Raw genomic sequence first — 14,599 nt, forward strand, 5'->3', positions numbered from 1 at the left:
TTCAGCTATTAGTGGGGGGTAAACTCCGCCCCGCTGGCAGAGTTTGTGGAGCTTTGCTCACTCCACATAGAGCACAGAGTTCCAGAAAAACTTCACCAACTGCCGCGTGGCAGAGTTGTTTCTCATACACTACCCGTCAAGTTGGTGAGTGCAAGCAAGAAAAAATTGAGCAGTAGGACAATTCCCTGCACGATTTCTCAATGCAGGCGGTGATGGCAGGTCGCTACCGCTCGTGTTGAGAAAGCTGCCCCTTGAGTAGAAAATCTACTCTAGCAGCATGAAAAAAGCAGCATCCTCTGGCACGGTGTGTGATGCTATTCGCTCTGATTTTACAGTGCGGAACAATCTCCCAGCGCTAAAAATTACTGTGCGCAGCATGACGTGCCACCATTACGCCACACATGGATCTCTGCATAATCATGTAAACCTTCGCAATTCTGCAAAGTAATGCTCCTTGAGTCCTGCCTACCCCTACCTGCAGCTCCAAATCTGGGTTAGAATAGGATATATAGTGACACCTCTGTATCAGAGACTTAGAGAGGAAGTAAAAGGGATAGAAGTAAGAGTTACAGGAGCAAACATTGGGAACCAAGGGCTCAAAGGTATGGTAGAGGGGAGGTCTGAGAAGGAAGTAGGAAGAAAAGTTTTGGGGTGCAAGAAAAGAGATAAGGAAGAAGGGTGACAGAAAGAGCGTGACTCATTATGAAATTAATCTACCTTAGAGTTGGTGGTAACATGCCTGTGGTGGTTGGCACATGATTAGAGATGGGGTAAAAGGTAAATTGTGATTAGAGATTAAGTAAAAAAAAAATGTGTGCATAGCATATACACTCAGTAATGTGGCGGATCTGCTGTCAATTTGTACAGAGGTAAGAAAGGTCTTTCTGTCTCCACCTCAAGCAAATTAAAATTAGGGGGAAAGGACTGCAGTGTCGTGGAGATGTATAGAAGAAAAGAACATAGGAGTTCTGAATTCAGATGATAAATGATCAGCATCAGGGGAGAGAGGAAAGCAAAGCATTTATCGTGATAAGAAGAGAGTTGAAGAAAAGATACATTGGTAAGGTTCTCATTAGTTGACTTGAATCACAATGTCACCACTATTAAATAAAAAAATAACAGTGCACCTTGTAAACAGGTCAGAGTGAGACTGTAAGATTTTGACCACAGGGAATTTTAGAACTGCCAGAAACATTTGATTCTTGTAAAATGTTACCATCCACTGTCCGGTATTGTCTAAGAAGAAGAGTATGTCAGATTTGAGACAGTCCTTTTGTACGCAGTGATATTGGTCTATAAGAGTGCGAAAGAACTCTCTCAGAATCTTGTATTTGAATTGTTTAACAACTTATATCAAGAGACATGGTGGTCAAATAATATTACAGGAAGTAGTGCCTGCCTTAATTAGGTGCCTTAAAAGAAAGGTGTGGTCACAATGTTCTATCGTGTGATTAAAGGGCAGAGGTTAAAGAGAGGAGAGTCCTCACATTAAGTGAAAAGCAGGTATTTGAACCAAATTAAGGAATAGGGCTGAACGCAATGTCACAGATTAAAGCAAAGGATTAAGTGTTACAGACATAGCTTTAGGATTACAATGAAAATAAATAATAATTTTATTAGTGGTACTAATACATTTAAGATGTAAGATATTGCAGAGGGTATTAGCATATGATTCACTTAATCCTGGAAAGATCAATAAGTTACACAATACCTAATCACAGTGTGCATCCAAAATTTAGCTGGCATTCTGCTAAATTCATGTGTGGTACTAAATTCAGGTGTGGAGGAACCATAGTACTATTTCCTAGCTTCCACAATGGCAATTGAAAACGTTAGAAGGATGAATCTTGCCCTTTGAAATGGCAGAAGAAGAACAAAATCAGAAGCTATGGAAAGAATTGGGAATATGGAAGAAGGGTCACACCTGTTAAAGTGATGAAATATCATTTGGAATGAAGCAGGGTCACACACTTAAGATATACCTTATGCTAGCAAGGCACTTGGCCAAAGGACATTGGGATATTATACCAACAGGAGACAGTAATAGGCTGAAATCTTTTAAGGAAGTAATTGAGTATAGTACCAAACAACAGGAGAATTGGATAACATCACATACAAAAGGTTTCCAATAATGTGGACATTGCATAATGTGCCGGATTGTTAGAGAAAACAAAATGCACACATAAAACAATATCTCCACATTCTATATGAAGAGTAACAAATTGCACAGCACGTTATGTAGTCTATGTGTTGATACGTAAATGCAGCAAGATGTATGTGGGTATGGCTGTGAGAATGGTCAAAGAAAGAGTGATGGAACATTTCCGAGCAGTGAAACAACGGGATCCCAAATACCCTTTTGCTCTACATACATAGACATGCAAGCAGCAAGACAAACATAAGGTCTTTCGGTTCCATGGTCTAGAAATGGTGCAGCAAAATGAAAGAGAAGATAATCGAGAGTTACAATTAAGATGACAGGAAGTTATTTGTATAATGTGACTCAAAGCTGTGTAAGAGGGACTTAACATTGATCGTGAATTGCATCCCTTACTTGGTGATTATGGATCGATCACATTTGCTCTATCCTTTTGATAATATACAGTTAACAACAAATCCCTACTGTGCTTTGTGAATCAGCCAATACAATATTTTCATGATATCTGTAATGTGACAGGAGATTGTTGACAATTGTTTGCATAGGCCTTTGTCTCTGCAAACCTGAGGGCACGTTGACTTCACCTTTATTCTTTATTCTAATCTCTTCTACTTGTACTGGGTGTACAGTGTCACTGTGAGCACTCAACATAGAAAATTTGCCTGCAGCAGATACATTACTATATATTGGAATGAGATGTTACAAACCCGAAAACTTGAAGAAATGAGTAGTACAGACCACCGACTTATATTCTAGCAATAATGAATGTATGTAAACATATAGTTTAATTGCAACACACTTATTGGGATAAAAAACACTACTAATACTAGTACTAGTATCATGACATAACTTTCATGACTTACACCTTTTGCACATTTAAAAATGTTAGTGAAGTCTGATAATTTAAACTTTATGCTTGTATGATATAGTCCATTGACACAGTCACTGTAATCTTATCCTAATCTATGGATTTATGGTTACTTCAAATGGTGCTGTAACTACACCGTACAGATGCCATGAGACCCTAAAACAGAGGGTACACTCTCATACATGTTAATTTTTCATTCACTGAGAAAGACTATAAATATGCCATTTTTTGATGGCCACCATGTTTGTAGAATAGTTTTGTACGAGGTATTCGGTTTTCACTTACGACACAGATTTGCACAAGTAAAATATTTAGACTGGTTCAACATGGAACTGATACAGAACACCACAAAAGCAACAATACTCTTTACGGGAGTACTCTTTAATAGGTAATAGTGCAAAAATGTTGGTGACTATGTCAGCTTGACTGCGAGATTGATGATGCAGAAGGAAACGTGTTGAGGGTTTCACACACTGAGCTTTATATCAGCTGCGTATAAACAATGTTGGTGCTTACATTCTTCAAGATGGTCGCCAGGCTCATTAGTTGTAAGAATACACCCTGTAGGAGATAGTCATTCATCACATATGAAAGGGATCTGCTCAACTACAATATTTAAAGACTGTTCAGTATGACACTGCTGCAGACTGCCAAACACTCAGACATTCTTTATGGGAGTACTCTCTCCCCGGAATGTGACTGTGTGCATAAATGCATGTGATAATGTTAATGATGCAGGCTTAAATGTGTGATTCATGATGCAAATATGAAGTGTATTGAGGGAACCGGTAACCTTTTTTTAATACAGAAGGCAACCAGGCAGATTAATTAGTTAAATGAGAATGACAGTATTGTGTCAGTAACTCCCTTTATATTGAGGGATACCCAGTGGATTAAGACTTAAAATGTGGATGAGATTTTACAACATGTGTAGAAATGTGGATGATAAAGTTAACTTTGCAAGCTTGAATTCGGGATTGATAATGTGAATATGAAGTATTTTGAAGGTGCCCGTAACTCTGTTTAATACAGAAAGCAACCCGGCGGATAAATATGACATTTTATGACGTGAGCCTGAATAAAAGTTTTATGATGCCAAGAGAGGCCAAACTCAAAGTGTTGATAACTTCCTTGATTGTGGGAAGTTACCATAGAAATTCAACAGTTACAGTTATGGTTAGCCGAAGTAACTATAACTTGTGCCCTAAGGCAAATATAACTCACACCCCTGCCATGCACAGTTTTCTCCTCAATACTTTCACTGCAAATGTTACAGTGATATTATCAATGATGTTATTAAAGATGTCATGAGTGTAGTATTATGTGAGGTAATTAGATTGTACTCTCCCTTCCAAACATGGTTAAATGGGCCTACCCTGCATTGGTACATTTAATTTACATGTAAGTCCCTAGAGTATAATACTAAATGTACCTAGGACCTATAAATTATATGCTACTAGTGGGCTGTAGCACTTGTTGGGCCACCCAGCAAATTAGCCCAGTAAAGCATGACTCAGGCCTGCCACTGCAGCCTATAGTGCAGTTTTAAACGGCCATTTTGGCCCGACCAAATAAACTGCTAGCAAGGCTTATACCCTAAATATATATTTTAAATCTTATAAATCATATTTAAAAAGTAGGACATGTGTATTTACGTTTTACATGTCCTGACAATGGAAAACTCCTAAAGTTGTTTTTCACTGTTGTAAGGCTAACTTTCCGAGAAACTTACATGGGTTAACTTATTAATCTTAATAGGTGATAACTTTAGTTTGGAACCAGATAGAATAATACTTTTTCCACTCAAATAAATAGTCATTTAAAATCCTTTTAAAGGTAAGTCTGATTGTAAGTTATTCATTTTAAAGTGCCAATTTTAGGAAGTGCAAAAGGAACAATTGAGGAACGGAATGCGTATCCGGGTCCTCCCTCGACCAGAAACAAGCATCCTGGGAGCGGTTATGGGGTATCACCCCATATCAGCCAGGCTAGCTTGAATCTAGTGGAACAGTGAGCCAGGGACCCAGGTCTGGGCATACCAGGCGTGGGTCCCAGGCTCACTGTACCTAGGCTGATTTGCATATGGCTGGGTCTAAACTGGGGTGGCATGGTGATCATAAGAACAATGGATTTAACCCAGATTTCTTGACTGGGGGTAAACATTTGATTTGTTCCGCATTCCGACCATCATTTGTTTATCTTTTAATTTTTAGGAATTTGGCATTTATCTGCCTAAATCAAATGTGCCCATCTGCCAGTGTCTAGGGTCAAATGACTGTGAATGGCTCTGCTGTAGTGTTTCATGCATTCCTTCCAGACATGGTGACAAATGGGTCTTGGATGTGGGCAAGGTGTTGCTCTCCTGAGAAGGGTGTCCTGAGTGTGTGTTAAGCCTTCCTGGGCTTTAAAGAGTAGCCTCAATGCCCTTCCTGACTTCTAAGGACTGTCTGTGTTGCCACTGTCAAATGCAGCTCATACCTTTGCCTGCCAGCCCTTTGCTACTCTAAACAGTTTGGAGCCAACCCCAAGAAAGGGGAAAGGATAGACAAAGGGGGCATCCCCCACCAACAGGCTGGCCCTGGGGATAAAGGTGGCACCTTCAGGACCTCTCATCAACACACTCTTGAAACATGTGAAAGGTTCAGGAAAAGGACTTCCCTACTGTCTGAAGAAGAAAGACTGGACCTGCTTGCCTTGATGCCAAGACTCCAAGAAGTGGCTCCAAGGGTCAATTTGCATACTTTCTGTTTGAGCTACAGGGGCACACAAGCTTCCAGAGGCATTCCCTGAAACTGCCCAGTGACTGGCATCAACTGGGCCTGCCTAGGCCCTGCTGCTGGCCTCGCTGAAATGCATGGCTGATCCTCAAAAGATGCCCACAACGTCATGGACCCGCAGCTGGCATCAGACTGTACTTCTCCTGAACGCCAGCTGAAAATACACGTTATGGGCTCCTCGCAACTACAAAGTGGCCTCTTCGCACCAAGAAACAACTGCCTGCGACAACCGCAAAAGAAAAACTTCAGAGGGGCCTGTTGAGGTGAAGCTGTAGATAGATGGGACTATTGTGCAAGAGCGGGGGGAAATAAATTAACGAGGTGAGTAGAGGATGGTTTTTGGAGTTACAGGTAAGAAGGTGGTTAAATGGTGAAAGGGTTGTAATTGAGGAGCAAAATGGGGGATCTAATTGCGTAATGCCTCCCTGGTACCAGAGGCTATTTTCCACTCTCTGCTATGACAATTTTCAATTACGTTTCTGTAGACATTTCATCACCTATATCGATGATGATTTTTATTAAATTAAGAATACTGCTGTCTGAACCTGTAGCATTAATAGTAACCAATGTTCCAAATGAATGTGACGTTCTTTTTAACATGAGTGGTTCCTTCGCTGCAAGTTTTGTATGGTTTTCCTAGTCTTAAAACTTTGAGTGTTAAGTAATGGTTAATTTTTCCACACTGCCTCTTCAAAGCGTATTGTGCATTTGTTTAAAGCTTTCTCTGGAATGGTAATCTGAATATTTCATAATTTCCCCATCGTAACCTTTGGCGTTTTGGTCAATTTAGGTTGAAAGGCATGATCTAACTTGCACTGCTTGGCCTAGTTTTCATGAGATTGTTTCATAGGAGAGGACCATTCTCCCCAAAGCCTCAAGGAGGATGTGAGCATCACACCCTTCGGGGAGATTTACTAAGATTTTGCGCCATATTTGCCTCACAAAAGTGACGCAAAACGGCGCAAATTAATATTTTCCTTATTTACTTTCCAGTGCTAAAATTGTTTAGCGCTGGAAATAACATAAAAGTAATGCAAAGCAGCGCATAGCGCTGCTTTGCTTTCCTTTGCGCCGGGGCGTTTCAAGGGTAATGTAATGTAATGTAAAAAATTCTTGTAGAGCGCGACTTACACCGGACGGTTTCTTGGCGCTGATCACTTACTTGGGAAGGGGCACAGAGGGGGGAGGAAAAGAGTGCTTGTGTATAGATGCTGAGGAAAAGGTGAGTTTTGAGGAGAGACCTAAAGTGAGGGTAAGAGGGAGAGAGTCTAAGTTCCAACGGAAGTGAGTTCCAAAAGGAGGGAGCCAGGAAGGAAAATTTGAGACCTCCGTGTTTTTTGCGCCTGAACCTAGGCGTCTGGAGGAGCGCATGGTGAGAAGATCGAAGGTGCCTAGGGGGAGCGTAGGGGTGCAAGAGAGAAGAGATGAAGGAAGGACCGATGCCGGCCAGAGATTTATGGGTCAAACAACCTAGTTTGAACTTGCAACGCTCCGATACAGGGAGCCAGTGAAGGGCTTTGAGCAGGGGGCGGACGTGGAGGTGTTTGGGTTGATGGTAGATCAGGCGGGCTGCCTGATTCTGTATCAGCTGTAGTCTTTTAACTTGATATTGTGGGATGCCTGCATACAGGGCGTTGGCATAATCAATCCGGGAGATGACTAATGCCAGCAGTGCCAGAGTAAGGGCCTCGGTGGTCAGGAAATTAGCTATTTTCCGGATCTTCCTAAGCTGGAAAAAGCAGGAGGACACAGTGGCACTGACCTGGTGTTTCATTGAGAGATCATGGGAGATGTAAACTTCCAGGCTTTTCACCTTGTCAGCAGGGCAAGGAGAGGGGCCGAGGGAAGGGGGCCAAAAGGTAGAGTTCCAGGGGTTGGATGGGCCTCCGACAAGAACAAGCTCCGTCTTGTCGGGATTAAGTTTAAGATGGTGAGCACCCATCCAATTACTGATGTGACAGAGGGTGGACTGAAAGTCTTGGATCGCTTCGTCCGAGGAATCAAGGTTGAAGACAAGCTGAATGTCATCTGCATAGTTAAATGCAGTGACATTCCTTCCCCGGAGGGAGCGGATCAGAGGGGTGAGATACAAATTAAATAGGAGTGGTGACAAAGACGAACCCTGCGGAACGCCGCAAGTAAGCTTCATTTTGTCAGCCAAAAACTGGGAGAGTCGGACAGATTGGTGGCGGTTTGTCAGGAAGGAGCGAGCCCAGCTGAGGGCCTTCCCACTGATGCCCGCCTCTTTGACACGGTCGACCAAGATGGTGTGGTCGACCGTGTCAAAGGCCGCCGATAGATCTAGGAGAATCAGAGCTTGACTAGTATTAGAGTCTGCGCCTCTACGGAGTTCCTCCATGACAGAGAGGATGACCGCCTCCGTCGAATGGACAGGTCTAAACCCAGCTTGCTGGGAGTCTAGGAAGTTGGACTCTTCAATAAAAGAACTGAGGACGCTGGTCACATGTGTCTCAAGTACCTTACTCAGGTAAGGGAGAAGGGAGATGGGACGGAAGTTACCCATAACCGCGGGGTCGGCGTTAGGTTTTTTTAGTATGGGAACCACCTCGGCGTTCTTGAACTGGCTGGGAACCTCACCGAGCAGGAGAGAGTTGTTCAGGAGGGCCAGCGGAGGGGCGGGGCAAGCCGAGAAGGCAGCACGGAGAATCGCAGGAGGGCAGCAGTCCGTGGGGGAGCCAGATGAAACTTTATTAAGCAGGGAAAGAAAGTCTCCTTCTAGTATGGGGGGAAGCTGGGTCAGGGAATGGGGATTAGAGGAGGGAATAGCCTCTGTAAGGGACATCGCCGGGGATCCAGAGGAGATACTATTTTTAATTTTACCGATTTTGTCTGTAAAGAATTGATTAAGGGAGTCACATAGAGCCTGGGATGGGAGGGGTTTAAGGGTCAGCCTGTCCGGATGTGAGAGCTCCTCCACAATGGCAAAAATTTCTTTAGATTTTTGCACGGAGTTAAGAATTTTTGTGGAGAAGTAAGCAGTTTTGGCGACTGAGATTGCCTGTTTGTATTCTCCAGAAAGTTTTAAGAATTGTAGTTTTTCTGAGGGGTCGTAGTTTCTATGCCAGCGGCGCTCGGCTTGGCGGAGTCACAGTTTTAAAGATTTAAGGCTATCCGAGAACCATCGATGTGCGTCATGAGGAGGCTTAGTTCTAATTAGCTTGAGGGGGGCAACCTTGTCACTGGCGGACTTTAGCCATTTGACAAGTGCGGCTTCTTGGGAGTCTATGGAGCCGGGACTGGGCAGAACCGAAGATGTTAAGGAGGTAAGAAATAGATCGAGGTCTGCTTTGTTCCAGTTGCGGGCCAGGAGGCTAGGGCCTCGGCTACGGGGGGCGGTGGAGGGACCAGGAGAGAAAAAGAGATTAAGGAGTGATCCGACCAGTGGCAAGGTGAGATCGTAAGCGACTTAATTCCAAGATTGTAGGTCCACACTTGATCAAGGATGTGGCCCTTAGAGTGAGTGGCCGTGTGGACGTGTTGAAGGCCATTGAGCCCACTTAATAGGTCGGTGAAGGCCAAGGAGAGGGAGCTTTCATGGACGTCTGACGGCCAGTAGTTGAAATCTCCCAGGACCAGGAGTTTGGAGTAGTTGATTGTGAGCTGGGAGAGTAGGTCGCCAAAGAGCGAGGGGAAATTTGGCATAGGTTGGGGAGGGCGATATACCAGAACGCAGGTAAGGGGAGACACCGAGGATTCAAATCTGATTGCCAGGTAATCGACCTGGGGGATGGTGAGTAGGGAGAGGGAGGTAAACCTGAGGGGGAGTTTGATAATGGCGGCTACGCTGCCACCAGGTTTCCCAGCTGGACGGTTGGCTTGGAGAATATAGTACCCAGGTGGGATGGCTGCCAAGATGTCAAGGGAAGAATCCTCATTCAGCCAGATCTCCGTTAAGAGTAGAATATCAGGTCGGTCTGAATCCAGGGGGTGGCATATGTCAAGTTGATGGCTGACTAACGACCGAGTGTTAAGGTATATGATTGCTAATTCCATATTAGCAGGTGCCTGAGCGGACAAGGATTTAGGGGGAGGGGAGGTGACTATGTGCTCGGGGGTAAGGGAAGACGGAAGGGTCCTGAACTCAGGGAAAGTACTACGGGCTTGGAAAATGCCTAGTTGTTGTAGTTTCAGGTAACTGGTAGCATCCAGCGGCCAGGGTGTGTGTAAAGAAATCAGGTCCCTAGGGGAGTAAGATGTAAATTGGGCAGAGTGACAGGCCCCAGGCCCCAGCCGGCCGCGGACGGGCGCAGACGGGCTTGCCTTAGGCGCGCCATCGTCGCGCCCGCTGCGCTCGTCCGCTGCGCTTCCGGTGGGGACACATACTATATACAGGTGGAGAAGAGGGTTGGAAGGGGGCGTGGCCAGCGCAGGTGGGTGTGTCCCACTGGAACGCGGAAATGGCGGCAAACAAAACACCAAACACCGCTCCCGCTGCAGCGCTAGATCTGCTGTGCGGGGGAGTCTCTGGCTGATAAAGATTGGATGTGCCAAGGGTAGGTAGGTTAACAAGTTTTAAAAACACAACAAATTACACTTTTAAAATAAGCTAGAGATCGTTGCTCCCGGCTGTGCCTCAGGAGAAGTAAGAGTGATGTGCGGCGCTCGTAGTCAGCGCTATAAGTAACCTAGGTGAAGGGGGCGTGGCCAGCGCAGGTGGGCGTGTCCCACTGGAACGCGGAGATGGCGGCAAACAAAACACCAAACACCGCTCCCGCTGCAGCGCTAGATCCGCTGTGCGGGGGAGTCTCTGGCTGATAAAGATTGGATGTGCCAAGGTTAGGTAGGTCAACAAGTTTTAAAAACACAACAAATAACACTTTTAAAATAAGCTAGAGATCGTTGCTCCCGGCTGTGCCTCAGGAGAATTAAGAGTGATGTGCGGCGCTCGTAGTCAGCGCTATAAGTAACCTAGGTGAAGGGGGCGTGGCCAGCACAGGTGGGCGTGTCCCACTGGAACGCAGAAATGGCGGCAAACAAAACACCAAACACCGCTCCCGCTGCAGCGCTAGATCCGCTGTGCGGGGGAGTCTCTGGCTGATAAAGATTGGTTGTGCCAAGGGTAGGTAGGTCAACAAGTTTTAAAAACACAACAAATTACACTTTTAAAATAAGCTAGAGATCGTTGCTCCCGGCTGTGCCTCAGGAGAAGTAAGAGTGATGTGCGGCGCTCGTAGTCAGCGCTATAAGTAACCTAGGTGAAGGGGGCGTGGCCAGCGCAGGTGGGCGTGTCCCACTGGAACGCGGAAATGGCGGCAAACAAAACACCAAACACCGCTCCCGCTGCAGCGCTAGATCCGCTGTGCGGGGGAGTCTCTGGCTGATAAAGATTGGATGTGCCAAGGGTAGGTAGGTCAACAAGTTTTAAAAACACAACAAATTACACTTTTAAAATAAGCTAGAGATCGTTGCTCCCGGCTGTGCCTCAGGAGAAGTAAGAGTGATGGTGCATGGGTGTTCCTATTCAACTACCCAAGGTTTCTCACGCTACACCCAATTTACTAAATACAGTAGATTGGGTTTAGCGTGAGAAAACGGCGCCCCATTTAAAGAAGGGGCAAGGAAGAAGAAATGCTTTCATTTCTCCTTTCTTTTCCAATTTTTCATGCGTGCTGCGCTGTGCAGCACGCATATAAAGTGGGAAAAGCTTTCCCTCGTGTCTAGGCATAGTAGTTTGTACAGGAAGGGCACCCTTCCTGTACAAAACGTATGCTAGACTAACACACGCACCCAAGCTCTATGGCACTAAGGTGTGTGCCTGGCGCCTGGCAGCTTTAATTAGCGCCGGTGCAAGGGGGTTGAGAAAACCATATCTTTGAAAATATGACTCTCTCCTGCTCCTTCCCTGTTGCGCAACGCAGTGCAGCCTCGTGGGAGGCTGCGCTGCGTGGCGATTTGGTCAATCTCCCACTTCATTCGCTAGCTCAGGACATTTTTGGGAAGATATTCATGCTACCTCCCTTTAAATTTTCACCAACTGCCACTGCTCACAACAACTTTTTTTTCATCTCTTTAAAACTTTGTCGGTGGACATTAAACAGGGCGTCTCATCTAAAACGTTTCGTCACTAACTCATAATGTACAATCGTAAAATGTTTCTTTCTGCTCTTTGGTTTCTGTATTGGTAGTATTATGTTTCTCATTTGTCAGCTGAACCTACCTACCATGGGCCTGGAACATAAAAAGTATTAACCCAAACACCAGGTATATGGGCCTGTTTGACACTTGCCTATTTTTTTCTGAGGCAGGTGGACAGAGTGCCCTGCATTATAACCCATTCCTTTTATAGTTACTGACAACGGTATTAACTGCTTGTTTAAAATAGTTTTGAAGAAATTCAGTCAATGGAGTTGCAGATATATTAAAGCCACAATATTTATTTCTTTATACTTGGTGGCTGCAGCATCTCATACCCTCTACTCCTGCTATTGGCCCTTGCCATCACTTTAAGACTTTTCCAAACGTTTTCAATTAGAGCTAATTGAGGTGATGGAATTAGAAAAAAGAGCTACTGGTGCAGTAACAAAAAAGAACTTGGGGCCAGATGTGTGAAAAAGTGCTCACTAAAGGTGGCTGCAATTGCACATCACGTTTTGTGACCAGTCTCTTTACATCATAATACCACCAATGTAGAAACAGCTCGCAACGCAAAGCCTCCTGTCGCAGGGGGTCTCAGAATCGTCTGCCTAATGGACATCGATTAGACAGGTCGGTCTCTGCGACCCCCTGTGACCAGCTACAAACACAGATATGGTGGCCTTTTTCGCACACCTGTTACGAGCTTCTATTTTTCCATTTATATTGGGAACTATTGTTAAATCCAAAACATAAAACAGTTAAACCAACACAGTTTGTTAACGCCCATATATTAAACAGTTGTTTCTTTCGTATATATTTGTAATTTTTATTTGGAAAATGGCACATGAATATTGTCTTGAAATTTGACTGATGTTTTCAGGGTACCTGGAAGCCCCAAGACCTTTATCAAGCTCTGTAATAGTCCCTGAAGGTCGGAAAGACCCTGACATATTTTATATGGCATCAGTAAAGGACGCCGTCACCAGCATCAAAGTATAAGTTGAATTCAAGAACAAGCAGAATTCTTCTAATGTTTTTTTTTCTTCCTTTATAAACTTCCACATGTACACAACAAAAAAACACTACAAAGGGGCAAGTAAGGAACTACGATTACAAGAAACAATACAATTTGATTTGACACTTTTTTGTAGGAATGTAAGAATCATCCGTTTATGTAAAAAAACAAGACTATAACGCCCGGTCATGAAGGAGGGGTCGCATTTTTATGGAGGCAAATTGCATCCAATTATATGTGAAAGAGAACTAACTCATAAATAGCTCGTTGCCATGCATTCCACGAAAATGAGTTCAACGAGCCTTTCCAAATGTCAATTATATGGTTTTTTTTAACTGAGAGACTTACAATAATAATGTCATATTATTGCTCTTCTTTCTAGTAAATCTTTTAAATTCTAGATTTTAAAGTCTGTGTTAATAAAACCATTTGAGTATATGTGCCACGCAATGGCGGCATTTCACGTCATAGAAGTAAGCATATCAATGTCTAACCTTTATATACGTTTATGAAACGAATTGGAATTTGAAAAAGCCCATCTTTTGCGCAGCCAGCTTTTCAAATTTTGTAGTGATTCGGTTTATACGAGGAGGAGTTCCTATCAGAATGCCCCAATCATCGCACGCGACTTTAAGCACAATAACGACTTCTCAAGGTCCCATTATGAAAGCATGCGTTTGGCTTACCCGCGTTCCGAATCTAGAAGTTTCCCGGATTCCGACTCTGCTCCCTCGCGCGTCTTACTCTTTGCGCTGTTTATGTCCTGTCAGCCATTAGTGGCTTTGACCGCTTTGAAATAAAGAATTACGGGAGAAAGCCTACGTCAGCGGATAGGATTTCATTGGCAGGGCACTGAGAGCGCAGTTCTGTGAAAGAAGGTGCCTCACACAATTCACATTATTCACAACTCCTAGGCAACACGCCCCTAGGGGCGGCTCCGGCCAGGTATCTCAAGCCTTGAACAGCCAGCTTGATCTGTTTTAATCATCACATGTGATGGGCAATCAGTGAAATCAGGCAAAGAAAATGAATTACAACGCAGAACAGCAATTTTTAATATGACGGCACATAGCGTGCTTGGCGGAGGCTTGCTTAAAAAGCTTTCCCACACACATCCGAAGATCTGATGCAGAAAGCAAACTGATGTTTATGGAAAGTGGTAAATATAATGAGTTGGACTGGAGGTGAATGAGTCAAAACAAATATGTGCCTATATTTACTTAATGTTTGTTTATGTGGGTGTTTGACGCAGGATGAAGTTTCGAGGCGCTAAAAGGTGAAATGGTATTGATGAAGCAGATAAACTGCTGAATCCCTTTAAATGATACATAAAATCGATTATGACACGTTTGCAAAACAAAAAAATGACAAACGTGCACCAACTATGCTAAATATATGTTGAAGAATCATGAGGAACACATTTTGAAAAGACTGAGGGCCTCATTTATGAGGTTTTGCTGTAGGGCAGCGCCACAGGCCTTCCTGCTGTGCTGCCTAAGGCAAAAGAAAAGGGAAAGAATGCTCTGTATCAGTTGCAGTGCATTCCTGTCCTTTTCCCCTGCGCCCGCACACAATGAGCTGGCATGTGCCAACGCAGGCACCTTTGCATCATGGTGCAAGGGGGCCTGCATTGCACAGAAGATTATTTTTGTGCAGGCAGGGAAACCTTCCTGCACAATAACTAT

General features: G+C 44.1%; 1 protein-coding gene across 1 annotated transcript in view; it reads right to left on the minus strand.

Moving 5' to 3' along the window:
• The window catches only part of LOC146863045 (proton channel OTOP1-like), a 344,757-nt gene extending 331,105 nt beyond the window's left edge, over positions 1-13,652 (minus strand). The window contains exon 1 of the mRNA XM_085643335.1: positions 13,601-13,652. The gene's annotated coding sequence lies outside the window, so the exon portion shown is untranslated. The remainder of the gene's footprint in view (positions 1-13,600) is intronic.
• Between the last annotated feature and the right edge of the window lie 947 nt (positions 13,653-14,599).

This window comes from Triturus cristatus, chromosome 2_2 (assembly GCF_964204655.1).
Source record: "Triturus cristatus chromosome 2_2, aTriCri1.1, whole genome shotgun sequence".
NCBI classification, from domain to species: Eukaryota; Metazoa; Chordata; class Amphibia; order Caudata; family Salamandridae; genus Triturus; species Triturus cristatus.